The sequence below is a fragment of the Falco rusticolus genome, chromosome 5 (assembly GCF_015220075.1).
Source record: "Falco rusticolus isolate bFalRus1 chromosome 5, bFalRus1.pri, whole genome shotgun sequence".
NCBI classification, from domain to species: domain Eukaryota; kingdom Metazoa; phylum Chordata; class Aves; order Falconiformes; family Falconidae; genus Falco; species Falco rusticolus.
The window spans coordinates 24,328,989-24,349,463 of NC_051191.1; the positions used below are offsets into that span (position 1 = coordinate 24,328,989).

Consider the following 20,475-nt stretch of genomic DNA (forward strand, 5'->3'; position numbering starts at 1 on the left):
GCTGTGACTGTATGGGCATTACGTTCGGATGGATCCAGGATCCTCTGTCAGTGTCTCCAGCGTTTTCTCCTAGAAGATCAGTAGCTTTTTTCCAACTAGTTTTATTAGATCCCCCTTATGGGATATGAGGTGAGCTACAAATATATATGTTACAGAAAGCTTCCTCAGCGTAGCCTGTGTGTGCCACCACTCCCGAAGGGAAACCCAGCCATACTGTGGAGGCAACAGCAATTGCTCAGAGCTCTTTTTAGACATGCTCGAGTTGAAGATGTGAGCTCAGTCCCATGAGTGTCTCTTCTTGTGTAGCTGTCATTTCCACCTCCTGCTTTTCTGTTAAGCTGGGAGAAAGTCCCAGAATAAGCATTTGAGTTTTTGGCAGTGTTTGCTGCCTATGTACTTATTCTTCATTCCCCACAGAGATAAGGTGTTGCGTGTGTTTCTGTGGTTTGTGCAAAACTTTGAAGTAACGTTTTCCTCTTGCGGTTCACAAGATGTAGGTTGGAAACCCTGACACAGAAAAAAAATGTTTCCTTGATCCAAAGCTGGATGTTCAGGCAAAAGTTTCTCATTTTGGTGCAGGAGGTTTACCTTTTTCAATTTCAGAAGATGGGCAAGGAATTCAATGGAAAGTATGTTGCAGAATCTCGTTTTCCTAACCTCCACAGAAACTGAATCCTATTTGGACAATAAACACTAGAACATAAACAAGCTACTGGATTCACTATAAGGGCAACCGTGTAAGGTTTCTGTGGTCTGTTAAACACAAGAGTCGATCAAATATCCCTCTAATAATCTGAAGTCTGGAAAACTTTTTACAATATTTAAACATCTTCCTTGAAGGATGAATGGTATTTTGTTTCCCACAAGCTCTCTATACTTTGTGCTTATAGTTTCTGACAACAAAACATTAATAAGCTTTGGTGATAATTCAAAGTTGATATAGTATTTTTTTGATTAGATCAAGGCTGCTGTCCTAGATGGGGAGAATTGCACTTGTGTAGTACCAGAAGGAGAATTTTATCTTGTCATTTGTTTGAATAGTGTGAAACTGTCACCTCTCTCTCCCTACAGAAACTTCTTTTTTTCTGTTTCACCTTACTGAGTTAATTTCCCCCAAAAATATCATCACAAGATGAAATGAATAGAGCCTATTTTATAAATTGACCCTTATTGTGACCCAGGTGCAAGTCCCAGGGGGGTTCATGAGGACATGCCTAGCGTTCAGCAGTTCTCCCCAAGATTATTCTAGGAAACACGTATCACCCAGTACTGAAGCCTGCTCTGGTCTGATAAGGTTTGTCTACATGTGGAAGTCAGTGTGCTGTTAAACTAGAATAACAGGGCACGGTATCTTCTTCATGCTAACTCTCTGCATGACCAGTCCCAGTCACAGGGTATATGTCCTAAGGCTGCTTTTGAAGTGAAGCAAGCTGCTTTCTAATTAAAAAGTCTTCCAATATACACTTGTGTGTGATGTGATTGCAGAGCAGTCAGTATGCTGTTAATTCACATCTTACTATGTCTGGACTCTCACATTGACAAGCCCTAGCTATTTCAATTTTAAGGTCTTGGACAATTGTTTCTGTAAGTGCAACAGGCAGGATCAGTGCAGTGGACACCGTGTAGTGTGATACGGAGGGCTTGGATGCTGCACACTAGGGTAGAACTGTGCTTCTTGAAGTGAATATAATATTTTCACTGATTTTAGTAAAGATCCAATTTTATGCTGGTGTTCATGTGTATCACAGCAACACCTAAAAATCCAGTCTGGAATGTTGGCCTCATTGTTCTGTTACTGGTAAGTTAATATCTAAGGAGAGCTTAGATAAGAGCAGTAAAAACGGGAAGGGAGGCTTTGAGTCAGATTTGATTTATGAGGAAAAATTAAAGCATTTGAGTGTGCATAGCTTGTTTGAGTTTGACAAAGACGATGACATGACTGTAAATACTTCAGAAGTTTAATTCCAAAAACAGCAGAGGATTTGCTTAGTGTTAAGGACATTCCAAAGGTTAGGACAGCAGCTCAGGAGACCTGGGGTTAATTCCATGACATATGTCCTTAGGCAAGTCATTTCTGCTTAGATCCCTGCAAATTCCTAAAGGCACCCAACTGCCACTTCTTTGTCTACACCAGTGAGTGTTAGTCAGCTGAGACTGAAAACCACCTAATTTAGACAATTAACTTGCTAAATACCTCTGTAGGTCTGGGTCTTGGTCTATACCTGCCTCAGCTATATGTGTCTGTAAGTGGGTAAAAACTGCCCTTTGTCATCACAGAGCTCGAGTATTTGTAAAGTGTGGGTGTTCAGACGTTACATCGGGAGCCGCACAAGTATACTGAGTAGAAAAACTAATTAAGACAGGATTTATTTCACTTGTCTATAGTGTAAGGTGGCCACCTAATCTTCCCCTGCTTTCAGGACAGAGATGGAGGTGCTCCCAAGGGCAATGTGCCCTATTCCGCAGCAGTATCCCAGACAGGGGCTGAATTCACCCCCGGCAGTGCCTGTCCCCACCCTCTCTGGAGGGAGCCAAGACAACGCCTGAATTTTAGATGGCTGAAATTAGGCAAGATGAATGTTATCTTAAGAATGAAAGGATCAAATAAAATCGACTCAGCTTGATTTTAAGGGGGGGAAAAATCTCTTGAATGAGTGTATTTGCTGAAACGTCCTTTTAAAAGATTTACAGAAACCACCTCAAAGGACTTGCGTTTCCTCCTGTTATATCTCGCACTCAGGAAGTCTTTTATTAAAAGCTAACTACATGATAGACCTCCCACTCCTGTTTCTGTGAAGCAGTCCTTGTGCAGACTGCCAGCACCCCCAAAGTGCTGTGGTGCATGTACTACGGATGGATGTTGTCTCCAGTAAGGCCCACACGCCCCCAGTTACCCAACACTATGGTTGGAAATCTAGCCCTTCATAACTAAATGGGAGCTGAACTTTTTTGGGAATCTACTCCTAATGCTCTTTAATAAGACTGCCCTATGCTAGTCACAAATGCTGTGTTACCTCTAGGTGGTAGCTACACCCTTGAAAATGACTGATCCTCAGAGAAAATATGATTATGGGCCCTGTGAGTTTAAAGAAAAAAAAAAAAGGCATGGAAATGAAAGTTATTCGATGGACAGCTAGAAAAATTCTGAAAACTTCTATTAGAGCTGCTAGAGGTCCATCTGCAAAGCTGCTGTAGGATAATGGGGATCTGAGGAGAGTTTGAGAACTACAGACTGACAAGGGGGACTGAGATGACCTGTCATCTGAGGTCCCTGCTGACCCATGCAATTGCACAAGTTTGCATTTCAAAGAAAGATGAGCTTAATTAGTTTATCCTGATAGAGGCGTGACTCAGTGATATAGTCCTCCCTTGTACTATTTAATTTTCTACCCAGCGGGACAGCAACATCTTTTTGCAACTAGTTTACTCTTTTTTTCTGGTTTGCACCCTTCAAAGAAAAAGCCTGCTTTCAGGCTTGGTCCCTCTTGTTTTGGTAGTTCCCACCGCCAGCCTCGCCAGAGTTCATCTTCACGCAGCCAGACTCCGGTTTCCCTCCACATGATTGTCACTGACCTAAGGCACCGGCTCCGCAGGGAAGGGGAGAGTCCCTTTGCCGCTCAGCCCCATCTTCTGGCTCACCTACTGATGACGAGGCAGGGATGAGTAAGCAATCAGTCACTTCAGGGACAGGGACCTGGTTACAGAGCCAGTGGCTACATATCATACTGGGCTAGACTTATGCGTGGGAATGTCCAAAATCTGGTGGATTCAGAAGAGCAAAATATACTTGTGGGAGTTTATGTTTATTGCTTTTTCTTGACCTTTCAGACCTAACACCTGTTGCTTTGGGAAATCAAAGCTGATCTGTCCTAAGAACTTAGTGAGGGATTTAGGGTTCGCACAGAGGATCTAAACGTGGTGGAGCTTTTATCTGGGTGTGGAGCAATCCTGACTCAGATCAGGACATGAAATAAGAATTCGTGAGCTGGAGAGGTCTTTTGGGCCACAGGGCTAAAATACCCATTTTAAACCTGAGTGAGACTTGGTGAGATAGGTGGGAGATGCACTTATTGCTGGTTCCCCAGAGAGCTGGGGCTTGAACTTGAACTAGGCGCTCTGTTCCTGAGCACTGTAAGGACTCTCCTGCTGCAGAAACACAAATATATAAGCACAGCCTGCACTGTTACGTGTAAGGGAATAAAGACAGAGATTATATGAATTGCACTGAGACCAGCTTCTTGCTGGGCTCACTCAACACCCCAAAGTCTTAACCCTTCCCATGAGTGACTACAAATCTGTGAATTCACATCATCTGCTTTACACCCTAATGCAGGGGCTTTGAGTTGTTCTCTGTAAGTGGCCACCTCTTTCCTCTGGTTTACGTCCTCTGTATCTGAGCCACATGCCTGATGTGGGTAGCGAAAGATGCTTCCAAGTGCCCAGTGCTTCAGACACAGAGAATGACTCTGTACGAGTGCTTGTCCACAGGTCACTGCAGGTTGCAAAACACAAAGGACACGGAGAAAGCAGACAACAGTGACAGGAGCACCACACTGCCTATATACAGCAAAGTAGCTGTTGTGCTCTGTCTGCTGCTGTTATCATTAACAAGTATCTCACTTTTTGCTCCCTCTGACTGTATTATCCATCAAGCATCATTCATTACATCGTTAGACTATAAGCTGCAAGAAGGACAGGCTCTGTATCCTCCTTCATAGTATGTGCAGTGCTATGGGGTCCTGCCCCTGACTGGGGCCTCTAGACACTATCCCAGTATAAAAGATATATAAAAATAGATCAGCAGCGTAACATCTGTCAAGAAAACCATACAGAGACCTAAAAAGTGTTTTAGTATTGAATTGCTTTACTGTCTAATGTGGGGTTCATGCAATAGCTTGCTGCAGTTTTCTGAATTAGAAGACAGATCATACAAAGCCTTGTATCTCTGGGCAATGTTCAGGGAGCTTGGGAGAAATCTGTAATTACGAAAATTGGGAAGTGTGCCAAAGATGATTTACAAGTACAGGGAAGAATGCATCTTTTGTGATGTTCAGGACTTTATCAGGTTTATTTTGGAAGCTTTCCAAGATTTATAGAAAAAACCCAGTCAAACATTTTGAAGTGGAGCAATCAGACTGAATTTCAGCTGCAGCAGCAGTTGCAATAACCCAGGGGTTTGCAGCAGCTTCCTCTCTCTTGACACAGCACCAATTGTTCCTGTTACACCAGGTAGGATCACGTTAAGCAAAACAATTTAACTGAGCGATACTGACAGCTTTTGAGGTGTGCAAGGGCAACACACAACAGAAATGGATATTGTTATCACCTGTATTATAGCCTTTGTTGTAAAGTTCTCCTGCACTCAGAGCCTCGCTAGAGTACACACTCTGTGCAAAGAGCAGGAGTTAAAACTCTTCAGAAGAAAGTTAAGAAATACAATAGAAAACAAAGATGTACCTCAGAAGTGAGGTCTTACTATTCTCATTCAGCTTGGAGTCACGAAGGTGTGGTGATTTGCTCTTGCGTAGTTGTAGATAATTGTTCCTTGCAATTGATTTAATGGGATTGCTGACTGTGGACACAGCTTTGGACTGTGGAAATGGACAAGTCCATGGTCACTGAGGATTTGTTTCTTGTGACAGCAAAGCATTGGACCTGCAGCACCAATCCTCAGATGCTTTTCAAGAGAAATTGGTTGTAGTTATTGTTTTCAGACCCCTGATCCACCTCCCTTTATGCAAGTACTTTTCTATTTGACCCTTGACTCCACCTGTTGGAGCTCCATGTCTGTTTGGTAACCCCAGTCGAGAGCTCCGAAGGGCAAGATCTAAGTGTTTTAACTAAAATGGTCATATAGTTTCTCTGTCTAATCAGCAGAGATGGAGATAACTAGGCTTCCCATCCAAGAAGTCTGTAATGGCTGGGAGTAATCAGTCCCTGAAGTGCCTGCTTCTCTCCAATGACTGACAACGGGAACTAGATGAACTGACACCTCGTTTTCAGATGATGAAATTTAGGATGAAGAAACTGCAGTATTTCTTTAAGTCATTTTAACTGCTTTTGCAGACATTGGGCTATTGATGACAGCAAACCCTTGGAAAGCAGCATCTCTGACAGCAAACCCTGGTCCAAAATATTTAGTTCACTTTTTTTTTTTCCTTCTTTCTTCTTGTTTTCCCTTCCCCTTTGCCTTCGGAAAAACATGCTGTTGCAAACTTGGAGCAGAGGTGGCATCTCCAGTCTCTGCTGCTGAACCGGCTTCTATGATGATGGACCAGGATGGGGTTCCATGCTGGTGGCTGCTGGAGCCAATTACTCTCGTTGTTCACTAATGGGGCTGCAGGAATGTATGGTGTTTAGTATAGGAAAACAACATAGGATTTGATTTGGGATCATCACTGTCACGGCTGTTGAGCATCTGGGTGGCTGTTTGTTGAAGGGAGTATAACAGCTTGCTGGGTGCTTTTATGTCACATCATAAATGACATGAGCAAGTACACCAAAGAGAATGTGACTGAAGAGACTGAGGCATTTCCCTTAACTTCAAAGAGTTGGATTTGGCCTATTAAATCTAAATTTGTGTCTGTAGGCACAATGTATGCATACAGGAAAACAAAGGCAAACCTTATTTATCTGCTTTCTGTAGGATGTTAGTCTTCTGTTTTTTAGCTGGAGCTGTGATGGTCATTTTCCTGCTGTCCTGCCCAGACTGGAAGAGGGAGTCTTCTCAGTGGCATTGTACAATTTATTTTTGTTAGCTTTTTGGAGGTCCAGTACCCCTGCAGGTGCAGGTGCTGAGAACAGTGCAAGTCAGACCCCTGATTCTTTCTGTATCAGACTAACTGGTGGCTCCTGATTTTCGAGTTTATACTGAACAAAGTCCTTCAGTTCTGCAGAAGACTTATAAATGCATGTAGGGAGAGTAAGAGTGCTTGGTTTCCACAGACCCAAATAAACCCTTGAAAAGAAAAAGGTTTCTTTCATGGTTCTCAGGAAGAGTTAGGCAAATAACTTGAGCAGCAAGAGAAGAGGTAAGCAGTTCCACAATCTCCATTCATATTATTCACACTTACATGTTGGGAAAGGAATTCCCATCTCAAGAGTGGGCTCAAAATTAAAAGAGAAACATCCCCAAGGCTTTTGGAATAGGAAAAACAAAAGAAGCTGCAGAAGCTCAACTCTCATGAATTGTTAAAACAAAACAAACAGCTGGATGGCAGAAGGGTTGTTCTTTGCCATAAAATGTTTCCTGAAACTCTTTCTTCCAAGATCCATGCTGATTATTTATTTGTTTTAGTTTTTCTTTCTCATGAATTGATTTCATTTAAAAAAAAAAATAATTAGGCATCTCATCTTCTGAATATGGTGAGAGGATGCTAGCAATAATTTGCTAGTTTCTTAAGTGCAATCAGTTATTCATCCATTCTGCTGAGCATTTGGTGGAAGAGAGCAAGGGCTTCATCACATATCCTTCTTTGTCTGCAACCCTACCATCCTAAAAGTTTTATTTCCCATTTCCCCTCTCATTTCATCATGAGCCTTCTGTCCTCAGTCTTGCAGAGCCATTTCCAGCAAATACAGCAACACTGAACTTAAGGTGTTTAAAGTCAACTGGCCCACGCTGACTGCAGCTGAGAATGACTCCATGAACGGGTGCTCTGGCAGAAGGGAAGAGGCGGTGACATGTGGCACGAGGACCATGACAAGTAGCAGAGGTCAGCAGTGCCTCCCTGTCACAGTGCTGCCTGCGTGGCTTTTATTGCCTCTCTTTTTTGAGGTCTGTGTCTCATGGAAGGTGAACTAAGAACATCCGTGGAGATGTCAGTGAACTTCTGCTCTAAAAACATGCCACTGAGAAGGGTCTTGTAGGAGGACACTTGTGTGCACTGCAGTGGATAGTGGCTCTTTGCTGGTTTTTTCCAAGTTCATCAGAGCTTTTCTGAAAAGAGATTTTCAGTGATCATGAAAATCCAGCTGATGTCTTAGCCTAGCACCACCTTTTAAAAAACCAGAGCTAAATTTCAAAGATTTCACCTGTAAATTATCTGCCTATACCCTCACAAAACCTAGAACCTCCTTCCCTTTTTAATTTCTGATGGTGCTGTTAGCCTGACTTGGACACCTGTATTCACACTGTTGGAATATTTGGCATGGTTTTGCCACGTCTCGTATTTTCCACAGAAATTGCACAATGAAGGACAGTATTTTTTAAGTGCCAAAACCTGATGGGATGCTTTGCTGGCTGTGTCACTGACTACCTGTCTTGCTTGGCTGGTGGCAATAGTGGCACATTTCCCTTATGGGTGCTGGGACCCTCCAGCAGACCGCAGGGGAGACAGGTGAGTCACATCTGTATTTGCAAGTTGAACAAGGCCAAAAGACAGCATTGGCCTGGAATAGCCCATGATGAGCCATGTTCACTGTGCTGGTTTTCACTCTTGTCTACTAGTGTGTTTCCAGACTGCCTTACCATGAGCTGGGGGGATGCGGAGGCCTCCCAGGAGTCAGTATCGATGAGACCACTTTGTTTTGAAGGGAATGAGGTTTCAGCTGTATGGACAGAAGCTGCGCTGCGCTATTCTGCCTCAGGATCTGCAGGTAGTGCCTGGCACATGTTATGTATTGTTGCAGACTTAGGCTTGGGGTCTGGAAGCTCAAGTCAGAGCTGCGCTGGGGGTGACTGTACCATATTCCTGTAATTACACAGGCTTTCCCTCCACCTATCCTTTGTTTGTTTTGTTCTCTTAGATGTAAGCTCATCAGGGAAGGTATTGACACTTGCTCTTTATTTGTAGAGTATTTAGTACCATGTGGCCATGACCTGCATAGATTTCAGTGCAAAGAAAGGCAGTTGAATCTGCTCTTGCCTGTTTGTTTGCAGCTTGCAATGCTTTCCCTGGCCATAACTGTACCGTTTAGGAAGGAACAAAGGGTAGCTACTTAAGAAATGTAAAACCTGCCTCACTTCAGCCCTGGCTATTTAATTTTGTAGGCTTAAGTCAGACCCTTAAGGTTAAACATGTTTCTTTTCTTGTCTTGGCTTGAACAGCAAATAGAATGTTTCAAAGGGGAAAAAAAAAGTCTCCGTACAATGTAGGCCAGGGTGATGCAGTCCTGCCTGTTTTTCTTGATCTGAAACACTTTATTAGCTGGAGTGCAATATGGCCTGGCCAACTCAGTTTCCATCCCATTTTTGGATGGAAAGTTGCACTCCAAACAGGCGCAGAAGCAACAACCATTTGTTCATGGACGGGTGGATGTTTGCTCATTTTCTTTGCAGCATAACATTTTCTTGGTTAGGCTTTCCTTCACCCCTTCCTCCTCCACGCACCCCCCCAAAACTGTAGAGTAAATACTTTTGGCTTACAATGAACAAAGCTCTGAGATGATAATGAGAAGCGGTGAATAAACTCTCCATTCTTACATGATACAGACTTGAACTTTGCTGAAGGGACCACATGCAGCAAGGTCAGGAGTGTGATGAAGTATAAGTTTTGAAGGAGAATCTGCAGGAGAGATAGTATAACCCACTGAGTGATAAGTGCTGACAGACTGGCACCCTGATGTTTGAAGTGCTTTCCCTTGCTGCAGAAGTATGTCTCTGATCCTGGTGTGTTATGGCCAGACTCGGTCTGTTTTGAAAGCCTATACTTTCTTCAAATGGAGACTCAGAAAGATTCACGCTGAATGTATTTAACAGAACCCTGAATTTTGGGCCACGGTTAAAGATGGATTTTTAAAGATTTGATATGGCCTTCCCAAAAGGCATTTGTAACAATAATTATAAGCATATGTCAGTACATTTACATTATTATTGTTATATATTTATGTTAACTTTTTTCTAATGCGTCACTATTCAGTTACTATGTTCAGTGCACTAGTTCATAAAGAATAAAAGCATTAAGTTATGATTTCAAAAGAACGATAGAAAAGTAACACTGGGGAAGTTCGGTCGTCTTTTAGTGCTTAACAAATTGGGAGCATTATTCAATCTGTCCGGGCAGGCTCTTGTGCGGTTCCTGTTCCTCTCTGTTTCTTTCCTGTGGGTTTAGCTTGTGAGCGCTCCCAGTATGGCCACACAGGGAGAGAAACTGAAATATGTGAGTGAGACCCAGAGCGGGAGGTGGAAGATGAAGTGAAATGTCCTGGGACTTTCCAGAAGAAAGTTGCTCTGCTCTTTACCCAGACACTAGCGACAGAAGTAGCATCAGAAGCTAGACACGGATGGTTTAACTAATATGGGGTCTTATGAAAAGGTAGCAATAGGTTTTCAATTTTTTTAAAAAAAATCAGTTTACTTCAGTTACATTTGCAAATATATATGTCAAATGAAAAGAATTACAAGTTTTGTAAATAAAAAACCTTGGGAGAGAGGAAACAGGTTTTTCATTTTTAATACCTTTCATTTCTAGTCTATGATTGTGACAATTTCCCTCTCCCATTTCTTGTATCTCCAGGACAGCAATATTCTGTCACATTTTCAGAAGATTTCTGGAACCTGACATGGCAATTCTATCATCTAGTCTGGTTCTTCCGCAGCCACTGATGGGAACGCTTCAGTGCTTTGGAAGACAAGGCGAGGCAGGCATATAACCCTTCATAGCATACAGGACTAATCAGGCCTCTCTTTAACTACTCAAATACAGAGAGTATATCTGTATAGAAAACAGAAGAAAATAATGTTTTCATTTTCATTAATAACAATAATAAAGCACTAGCAGACATGTCGATGTGTCAGTTTTCAGTGATTTGCAGCCGTGCTCCCCTCCATTGGAAACACTGAGAAGTAACTTACAAGTGCTTTCATTACCAGCATCCCAAAGGATGGCTGCCTGCACTTTCATTCCTTCCCACTTGGATGAACATGCACTAGGCTGCATGTTTTAGCTATGCAATCAGAAAGCATGTGCTCCTCAGGACCGCTGGGTCATTCTTGCAGACGGTGGACACTGAATGAAAAAGACATCAAGGAAGTAGAAATGTTGTCTTGATATTTTTATACGAGTTTAGTAAAACATTGCCTATATTTTCCCTCTGCTTCGCAGGCTTGCTGTGAGAGGCAGGCTCCCGTTGCCTGCCATCACATTCCAGCTGTAGCACTGCCATTTGTAACTTTTCAGTTCTTGGCCTTGTTTCTTTTTATCGTGGAATCCCTTTTGCGTAGCATGACATTTTCTTTCATTTCCTCTCAAGTGAGAATACCATCGCAATAAGGACATGTACACCTAGCATTGCTAAAGTACTTTCCCCTTTCAGTAGCAGGAGGATAACCCAGCCACCGGAGGGACTCATTCCTTTACCTCCTATGTCAGGGGACCGTGCTCAGACATGTCGGGGTTTTATGATGGTTCAGCAAATGATACACAGTGAAGGGCGTTATGTAGGGAGTGACTATGCATAGACCTGGAACTGGAGAAACAAAAGTGCTTGTGCTAGTAATGTTTTTTGTTGGTTTTGGAAGCATTTGTTTGGTCTGGGTATAGCCAAACAGATAAAGAAGTGATCACACAGATCTACATTTATTCCTCTCATATAGGATCTGATACTTAACCACAGTCAGCAGAAGGGGCTTAGCGGCTCAGGTTGGTAGTTTCACTTTCTGGTGCTTGCTGTTTTTCTCTGTTGGTTGTTCAAGTAGCTTCAAGGGACCCGGCTTCTATTTTTCAGGTACCTAAATGGAATGGAGGTGAGTCTGAACCTTAGAGATATTGTCAATTATTTTTACACTAAATTTTTTAAAGACAGGCTTTTCTTTTGTTCAAATTATCTGAATGAATGTGCTCACTAATAATTCTGTCAAGACAATTCCAAACTGGAACTAAGACAATAAATGTAATATTTTTGTACTAGTGAACGTAAGTATCACCAGTATTACAGGGTCATGATGGTCATGATCCTTTTCTACCTAATTAGTGCAACTCCAGTGCCAATATACCAATATACTGATTACTCTCTGCATTACTCTGATACAGCTCCACAGTGGAGACTTTGTAATAAATCTTTATTATAGATCTCTGCTACTTTCACTAAAAATGTGAAGACATTCAGTAAAATACAAGGAAGTTAATTGTTGGGAAAAGAATGAAGAAGGAAAATGAGAATGATTTACCAGATAATCAATACATGCAACTGTAAGCTTTTCTAAAGTATTGATCATCACCATTTAGGGAAAAAAATTTGCATTTTCACATTATCATGATAGAAATTGTATGATCTCAAGAAGGTTGAAAATCTTCAAAGATATTGAACATTGGCAATAGTATTCCCATAGGTAATAGTATCCTTACCAATTTATACATTTGATCTAAGTAGAAATGTATCTTCTTAGAAAAGGTAAGTTAGCATTCATCTGTAATGTGTGTAGATTTTGGCACCTGGAATCTTCAGTTTTTATTTCTCTACATTAGATTCAGTACAAAGCTTTTACGTTCACTCCTGCAACTCATTTGCTCAGGAGAATCAATTTGCCTGATGGATGCCCCTCATGTTATGAGACACCTCTATGCCTTTCCAGAGATCCAGTTCATCTCTGTGAAAACAGAATTAGTCTGTCAGTGTGCAGTTGTTTAAAATAAGCTCCATGCTTTACCGATGTGGTGGGTAAGATCATGACATAGTTTACAGATCTACACAGGATTTTAGAAGGAATTCATAGGGATTCCCATGGGGCTTGACCTTGTTGACAGTGTTATTGACATAACTCATTTTCCTCTGTTACATGATGGAAATCTAAAATGCACCCTTATTAAATAGTCTTGTTGCATTGTAGGAGGGTTACAACTTCTTTCTTTTTTTTTTTTAATTTAATTTTTTTTTATTAACAAACACATTTTCCTATTAGGGGAATTTTCTGTGGACAGAAATGAACCAACTATTTGATGCATCATGTGCGATTAAGAAATATTTCAAACAAAAGATTCTGGAATATATTTCCTGCTTTTTCTTGGTGAGGAGGGTGAAAAGGAAAAAAAAAATATGAGTCTAATTCTGTTTTTAATTAAGATGCTTCTGCTGTGACGATATAACAATTATAAAAAGCTCTATAGGAACTGAAACTGAAAACTGCAGAGAAGGCTAAGTTTTACACTATGACTCTTCTCAGTATTGCACAGCACAAATTTAGTGCACAGTTTAAAAAAACACAAGTGAACTGCTAATCAATGACACCACTTGTGATTTTCTATCCTTGTGAGTGCTTCTGAAGAGCCACTAGGTATATTATGGACATTATTTTGCAACAAACTTTGTGCCTCTGTAATTGGTCACTATTGTGCTGACTTTTTCCTTTTACACCAAAAAAGAACCATGGCCCCACATTAAAATTAAAAAATATATAAAAATTACATTTCAGATTATATTGGCATAGTGTATTGAACATCTTCCCAGAGCTACGTCCCAGAATCTATCTTGTTTTGCAGTGATAGTTTATAATTAAACTTCTTGTTCCCTGGAGGCCCCTTGTTTTGGCTTTCTAAAAGTGAAAACGCAATGTGATAGATGTGCCTTTGTTTTTTTCACCTCAGATGATTGGAACAAATGTCCAGATTTGCCTAAATTACTGCCAACATGTAATCTTTAAAAAATAATAAAAAAATGAGCTGTTTGTTTATTTGAAGGAATTCTGCCAGTATTTGGAAGCAACATAAATGCAAGAACAAATGGTCATTTAATAATTTTAAAGCACTAGAATTGTATTTATTGGCCTATTGTTTGTGCTAATTTGAACTGTTGTCATGACGTTAGTCTTCTTAATACAACACACAAATATGCATTTAATATCCTGAGGATTTTTAAAAAGGATGTTGCCTTGTCAGATGTCATTTGGAGCTGGCTTTGTTGTGATAGTTGTGTGCGTTAGATTGTCTTTTGCTTGGGTATTGCTCCTATAGTCAACTCACACAGGGCAATCAGCTCAGCCCTTTTCCACCTGCAATTCCATTAAACCTACTTCACCAAGCCTGAAGTGCTCCTTCCTCCCCATCCTTCTGCAAGTGCTCTTCACAGAGATGGTCTGCAGCTTCCCGGCAGTGGCACTGAGCAAAGTCCAGCCCAACAGGGCTGAACAGGGCTGTCAGAAGTATAAAACAAGGTCCACGGTTTGGCCGATGGGCTTGAATGATTTTTGTGAAGACATGTTAGCTCAATACCTCGCTGACGCATGCGTTCCCAGCCTTGGCTGTGGCAGATGGCATGTTACTGTCGGAAAGGCCAACGGCCCCCTTCTGGAAGCTCTGCTTTTATTTTGAATGCTCCAATTAGTGGAATTAATGCATAAGGGTTTTACAGGCAACATCCTGTCTGGAACCACTTGTTGGACAAGGCTGAACTAGAAGATACACTCAGGGTCGGGGTTAAGTCTGACACGCAGGAAAGAAGGAGAGGGGTTGTTGCAAAGTTCTGAAATTTTCTGTCCACCAGCTTGGATGTCAGGCTGGGCCAGACCCCATCAATGCATCCTGTAGTTCATTACTTGCACCTACTGGATTTTAAAAATTAAAATAGGCTTTTTGAGAGTGACTAAGCTCCATCAGTTGTGGGTTTTTGTTTAGTTGGTTTTTTGTTTTGTTTTGTTTTGTTTTTCTGTCTTTGGATATACCAAGGAGCCATAGCTTACTGTCTTGTAGCAGTAGTTCTCTAGATTAAACCATCAGTTTAGAATTGGGCTCTAAACACAAGCATAGAGGGCTTGGGTGTCCTGTGAGTGTCTCCTTGGATAAGACAATCCACCAGCTGTGGGTATGCATGCTCCCATTCCACTTTTACTATGTGGATAATGAATAATTCCTGTTTCATCTAGATGTTCCTCCAATTTTGAAAGGAAGACTAACAAGAGGCAATAATACCTCCCGTACCAAGCACCATGGTCTCCCAGGTGTAGGCTTGCACCAGTCCAGCTTGGCACAGCCAAATGCAGATGCAGTGGTGGTTTGGGGCAGCACTTATGGGAAGAGGTGCTGGCCTCGAGCTGGCTCAGGAGGCCTCATCCTTTCTTGGTCTTATTTACCCTTCATCTCCCGCAGTGCTCTTCCACTGCACAACATCCCCCGCTATCCTACAGACTAGTGCTCGCCCTTTGCAATGGCACGTAACTGCTTTACAGGCAGCATTGCTCAGGTCCCTGTCCTCGCTGGCTTCCTCGAGCTGCCGAGGTTGTCCATGACAAATGATGGCATTGTTTCCCAGCCTGGTTTCTGAGCTGTGGCAGATGCCTCCTGCCCCCAGAGTTAAGCAATTGCCGTGGCACAGGGCGCTGAACTCTGCATGACCAGTTTGAAGGATTTCTCAACTGCGGCGTCCTGCACCAGAGCCTGATTCCAATTAGGTTGGGAGCACAATTCCAGACACATGTATTTGGTTCAGCAAATGCTATTTGTTTGTTGGGTGATGATGTTTCTCTAAGCTTATGCTTTATTCATAGAATGAGTGACATTTCTGCAAGAGGTGGTGATGCATCTCTAGGGCTTAGCTTTTTTCTGGTTTTGGAAATACACATCAAACGGCTGTGGCAACACACATTAGATAACATATGTATGAGTAAAATTGCAGTGATAACCAGGGATTTATGAATTAAATTAAACAAATATAGACACTAGGTTTTAAAAAAACCGTGGCATTACCATGATGAAAGAAATAATTTTAGTTCAAGGGTGGACTAGATCTCATTTTAAAATTTATTTTTATTATTTTTATTATTTTATAATATTATATTTCATATTATAATTTTATAATATTAATTAAACGTTCAATTACCTATGGGATTTAAATGCACACCTTTTAAAACAAAATGTAGAAATATGAATATTTAAAGAACACATTTCAAGATCACTAGGTATATTATTACCTCATCTACAAGACAATCTCATATTTGATTTGATCCTCTGTGATCTCAAACAGATAGCAACCAGCTTTCAGTAGTGACTCTTCATAATGTTCCTTTTTCAATATTCCCATGCCTTGGATTAAATGGCTTTCACTGAAGAAGTTCAGTGGCCCAAATGACAGCATTTGAATCCTGAATGTGTTGGTTTTCTCTTCCTGATTTTCCTTTGGCCTGTTTTCAGATTAATAGTGTGACAGTAGATAAGCTTCTGGGGAAAAAAATAATAAAAAGAACCTATATTTCAGCATGTTACCCCAATAATTCTGTTATGCAGCATCAAAAGAACAAAGCTGTGTGTTTCTCCAGTGCCTGAGAAGAATACCTTTTTCAGCCCTTGCCTCTCAGAGATTTATATTCCTGTGGGAACGGAAGTAATACCAAAGGCAGCGGGTTTTGAGTACAGCTGTAGTTATCATTAAGAGAGATAAGTATTTGAAAAAATTTTACTATTTCAGCCATGCTTTGATATCAAAGGTATCTTGTGTGAAATACAGAACTATGCCAACAAAAATATAGATGACCACTGATTGGTACATTCTACTTATTTTTTTTTTTTTTAAAGCCTCTCAAATCTACTTGATTTTTATTATTTAAGAAATACTATCATGATAAGCTGGAAACTCATGCTCAGGTGCTGTGAATCACAATAAATCCTTACGGAACAGGGCACATATACATACCTTGTATACCTATATCTAAGTATGCACAAGTTACTTTTATGTGAATATTACATCACTGATATCCTTAGACTATTATGGATATAACAACAATGCAGATCACTTTAAAACCACTTTTACATCAGCAACCAAAAGTTTAGATCAAATACACTGAAAGAAATACAGAAAAGTGAGCATTGCTGAGATTATAGAGTTCACACATTACAAAGCAGTACGGTGTATAGTCTCTGTTTATACTAAACTTTCCTTACCTAGTAATGTGAACTTACAGAAAAGCTTTATACAGGGTCTAAAAGCCTGGAAAATAGTTTGAACAGTTTGAAGTACTGCCTTCAGCTTTCACAGATTTCGTGAAGAAGTGCAGTCACCACACTGAAGAAGGTGCTCAATAGCCTCTGCAGGACTGACCAAAGCAATGAAATCTATGTCCTGTGTACATGATGAAACATTAAAACATAGCTGAAAGAAAGCTAATGTTATATTGAGAGGTTCCATGTCAATTGTACCTCCCGATTCATGCATTAGATTTTCTTTTTTCTTCATAATTTAAGCTGTGCTTTTGCCAAACATCAGTCTCAGTACTTTGCGCCCTACACTTTGACAAGAGGCAGTGGTGGAAAAGTGGTGGAAAGTGAAGCTTTAGAAATATTCCCTCTCCTTTTGCTGTTCTCCAAAAGCAAAACTTGGAGACTCTCTGAAGCCACTTGCCAACATTTACTATTAATCTACAGCCTATGTCTACATTTTTTTTTCCTGAATCATATTCAACCAATAGGTCACGTTAATGTCTGCTATCCAGCCATTAGTCATCTAAGAAACAATGCAACCTAACTGTATTCTGGTTTTTGTATTGCAAAATCTTGTCTGTCTTTTCTTTTTAAATTATTATTTTATTTTTCTGAAGGCAGAGTGGATTCAGACGAGTACCTGCCAAACTTGGAGAGACTTCAGACATAGGTTTCAGTTTTTACCAGTCTCTAGTGCTTTGTGGATCCAGATTCAGGCATTCTAACTTTGAACATACTGGTATTTTTTAGCCACTTAAGGGAGTCAAAAGTCATATTGGCATGGAGGAAAACACAGAAATGCAGCCTGTAAGTCCATAAAAGAATGTCATTGCATTACAGCTGTTTTGAAAGCTAAGTACTATAGTTGTCTGTCCCTGCACTTGAGCTTGCCCGGAGTGAGGTAAACATCCGTGTGCTCCAGGGATTACTCATTAAATAAAGCATTATGTTTCAGTACTGAGAAGTCTCTGCTATCCTTCCATTATCTTCTACTTTAAAGACAAATTTACTCTGCATAAAAGTAATTTTAATTATGTGGTTTGCTGTGTGTATATGTTGGATACTTTTCAGTTGCTCATGCAGACTGTAGACAAACACATACATATGTGTGTATACTACATTTTCCCTGCTATAATTAGGTATTTCTGGCACTTTGCAATAGCAAGATCAAAGCCAAATTGTAGCTACCTTTGGAAAATCTTAAAAGAAGCTTGTAATTGAAAAAGGAGGTGTGTAACTTTTCTGTTTTAAAACTTAATGAGGATTTTTTTTTTCCAGAAAGTGTAATGTTTTCCATCATCATTTTAGTGTTAGTTCTTGATAAAAAAAGTCATGGAACTTTTGAATTTGTGTGTTCTTTTGAAACAGCTCTGAAACTCACCAGGCAATCACAGAAGTGTCATTACATTACCATGATCCACTGCAGATACTAAATTGAAACTTGACTTTTGATAGATAGAATCCAAAGAACTAAATAATTTATAATTCTAAATAAGCAAATATAACTAATATGATCCTTTGGAATAGTTACACCTTATGATACTGATTTAAAAATTTGTTGTTGTAAAAGGGAAGGAATGTATTTCTATAGGGCTCACTGTAGTATTGCTATGAGATGTAACCCATCTGAACATTTGCCACTCCTCACAATTCCCTATGTGGGATATTGCTAAAGAAGTTCAATTCTGACAGGCCCTTAAATTAATGACTATGCATGTATGATGTATAGTTATGAGGTATATAAAGCACAGGGTTTTTTTAGTGTTTATATTTGTCTACTAATCCACTAGAATATGACAAACTCAAATAAGGAATCCTTTTCAGGAGCTGTGAGTTTCAAGTTCTGACCTATTGACTTCATGAGAGTATGAATTCTCTGGTGGGAGTAAGATATTCATCATGTCTTAACATAAAGTCCAGGAGCTGAGGAAACTCCTGCCTGGAATAAACAAGTAGCTCATCCAGTCTGCCATTCTGGCACCAAGAGCGGGTAAGACGAGATGTTTCAATGGAAGGCATAAATCTCCACAATTTTACAGTTCTATATTACAAGATGCTGCTTTTTACAGCACTTATACCTTGAAACATGAAGATTGATAGAGCTTATAACTCTATTTCCACAGTCAGTTTATAGTGTAAATCTTAAAGTACATTTCTTAAATTATTTATCCTAACAATTTTGAGAACAGAAGATATTTAAAGATATATTATCGACTTATACAAAAGTAAAACCTGCCCCCTACCCCCTTTATTTCATTTGTAATGGCAGTAAATGTTCTGGATGTGGGAAAACCTGACTATTTCAGTGCAGCAAAATTTAATTTTGCTGCAATGAGAGAGAGGTAGAGTGCCTTGCTAGGGAGAAAGGTGACAGAGCTGCCCAACTATTGGGTACTGGGATGCTTTTTACATCCTACTGCCTGGAGGTATTCACCAAGAACGATGAGTGGGAGCCCTTCTGCTACTGTTGTTGAGCCACTGTTAGCTGTGAAACCTGGAGGGCTCCTCTTTCACTGATCTAAGCTCTGTTTTTGCCCCACCCATGTATTTGCCCACCTTGGCAAAACCTTCTTTGGTTCAATGTTCAAAGCTGTTCCTGGATTCTGACCCAAGATTTAGTTCTGAAATGCTACGTCTCATCTTGTGCAGTGACCAGAGCAAGGTATTTTTCTTCGTCAGCAAACACTCGTTGGAGCTGGCCACTACTATCACTTTCTTAATTTCCTCTGACCAATTTTCTCTTAATTTCCCAGCCACTCTTTGAATCTATCATGCAAAGTAAAATAACGAGGTAGCACACATCATACCTCTAACGTTAAAACACTGGGATGATCATCACAACTAAATCAGAATCTTCTGATTTTTATTGTCCAGTGGGATCTACTTTATGACTAATATTATGAAGGTGGTGGAAATCAATATGTTGTCACATTGCATTGTCTGTATTGGAAGTGGTTCTTCACACTTAGGGTAGCAGACATACAAAATTGTTTGCCAGATGGTGTTGCAGATGCAAGAATTTTACACAGGCTCAAAGGGAGACTGGACAAGTACTTGAAAGCGATATCTACTTGGAGGTTACAAAATAGACAGGCCACAATTGGCTCAGGAAATCTCCTGAGCTCAAAATAGATGGAGAGAAAGGGGAGCACTAAGGGTGGGGAAATATCATATATAAATGTTCTATTCTTATTCTTCCTCACACTTACTGCTGAAAACAGACTACTAGACTGGATGAGCCTTCAGTCTTGCCATTACAAACATTTTTATATTTGTATTTAAGTAAGGAGTTGTGTGAGAGGGTTTCTCTGGAACAGGAAATGAATGTTGAAGGTGGAGAAAGCCCAGAACTGCTTAAATGTAGAAAATCAGTGGTGTGTTTTGTGATACGTATTGCTAACGAAAGCAAATTGAAAGGCAACTTTAATGTTGAAAGGGGCTCAAATGTGATTATGTTCTCAGTTACTGACTGCATAGGTCTTCACTCTTGCTTTTTTAGCTTTTCCATCTCACTAATATTATTGCGAGAAACAGATTTCCATTGTTTTCTTCGTGATTTCTCCTGGTAATTCTCCAAGCACATACAGAGGGCGTTTGCTAATCTAGCTGCACATCTCCTATGTCCTATGCG

At 40.4% G+C, this 20,475-nt stretch overlaps 1 protein-coding gene across 5 annotated transcripts in view; it reads left to right on the forward strand.

Annotated features, from left to right (window-relative positions):
• Nucleotides 1-20,475, forward strand: part of SEMA3D (semaphorin 3D) — a 144,341-nt gene that overhangs the window by 11,261 nt on the left and 112,605 nt on the right. The window contains exon 1 of one of the 5 annotated variants that reach the window (XM_037389213.1): nt 11,570-11,686. The exons of 3 other annotated variants lie outside the window; for them this stretch is intronic. The gene's annotated coding sequence lies outside the window, so the exon portion shown is untranslated. Of the gene's footprint in view, nt 1-11,569; nt 11,687-18,753; nt 18,835-20,475 lie in introns of those variants that run through there. One more of the 5 variants, XM_037389216.1, reaches the window with a different exon arrangement.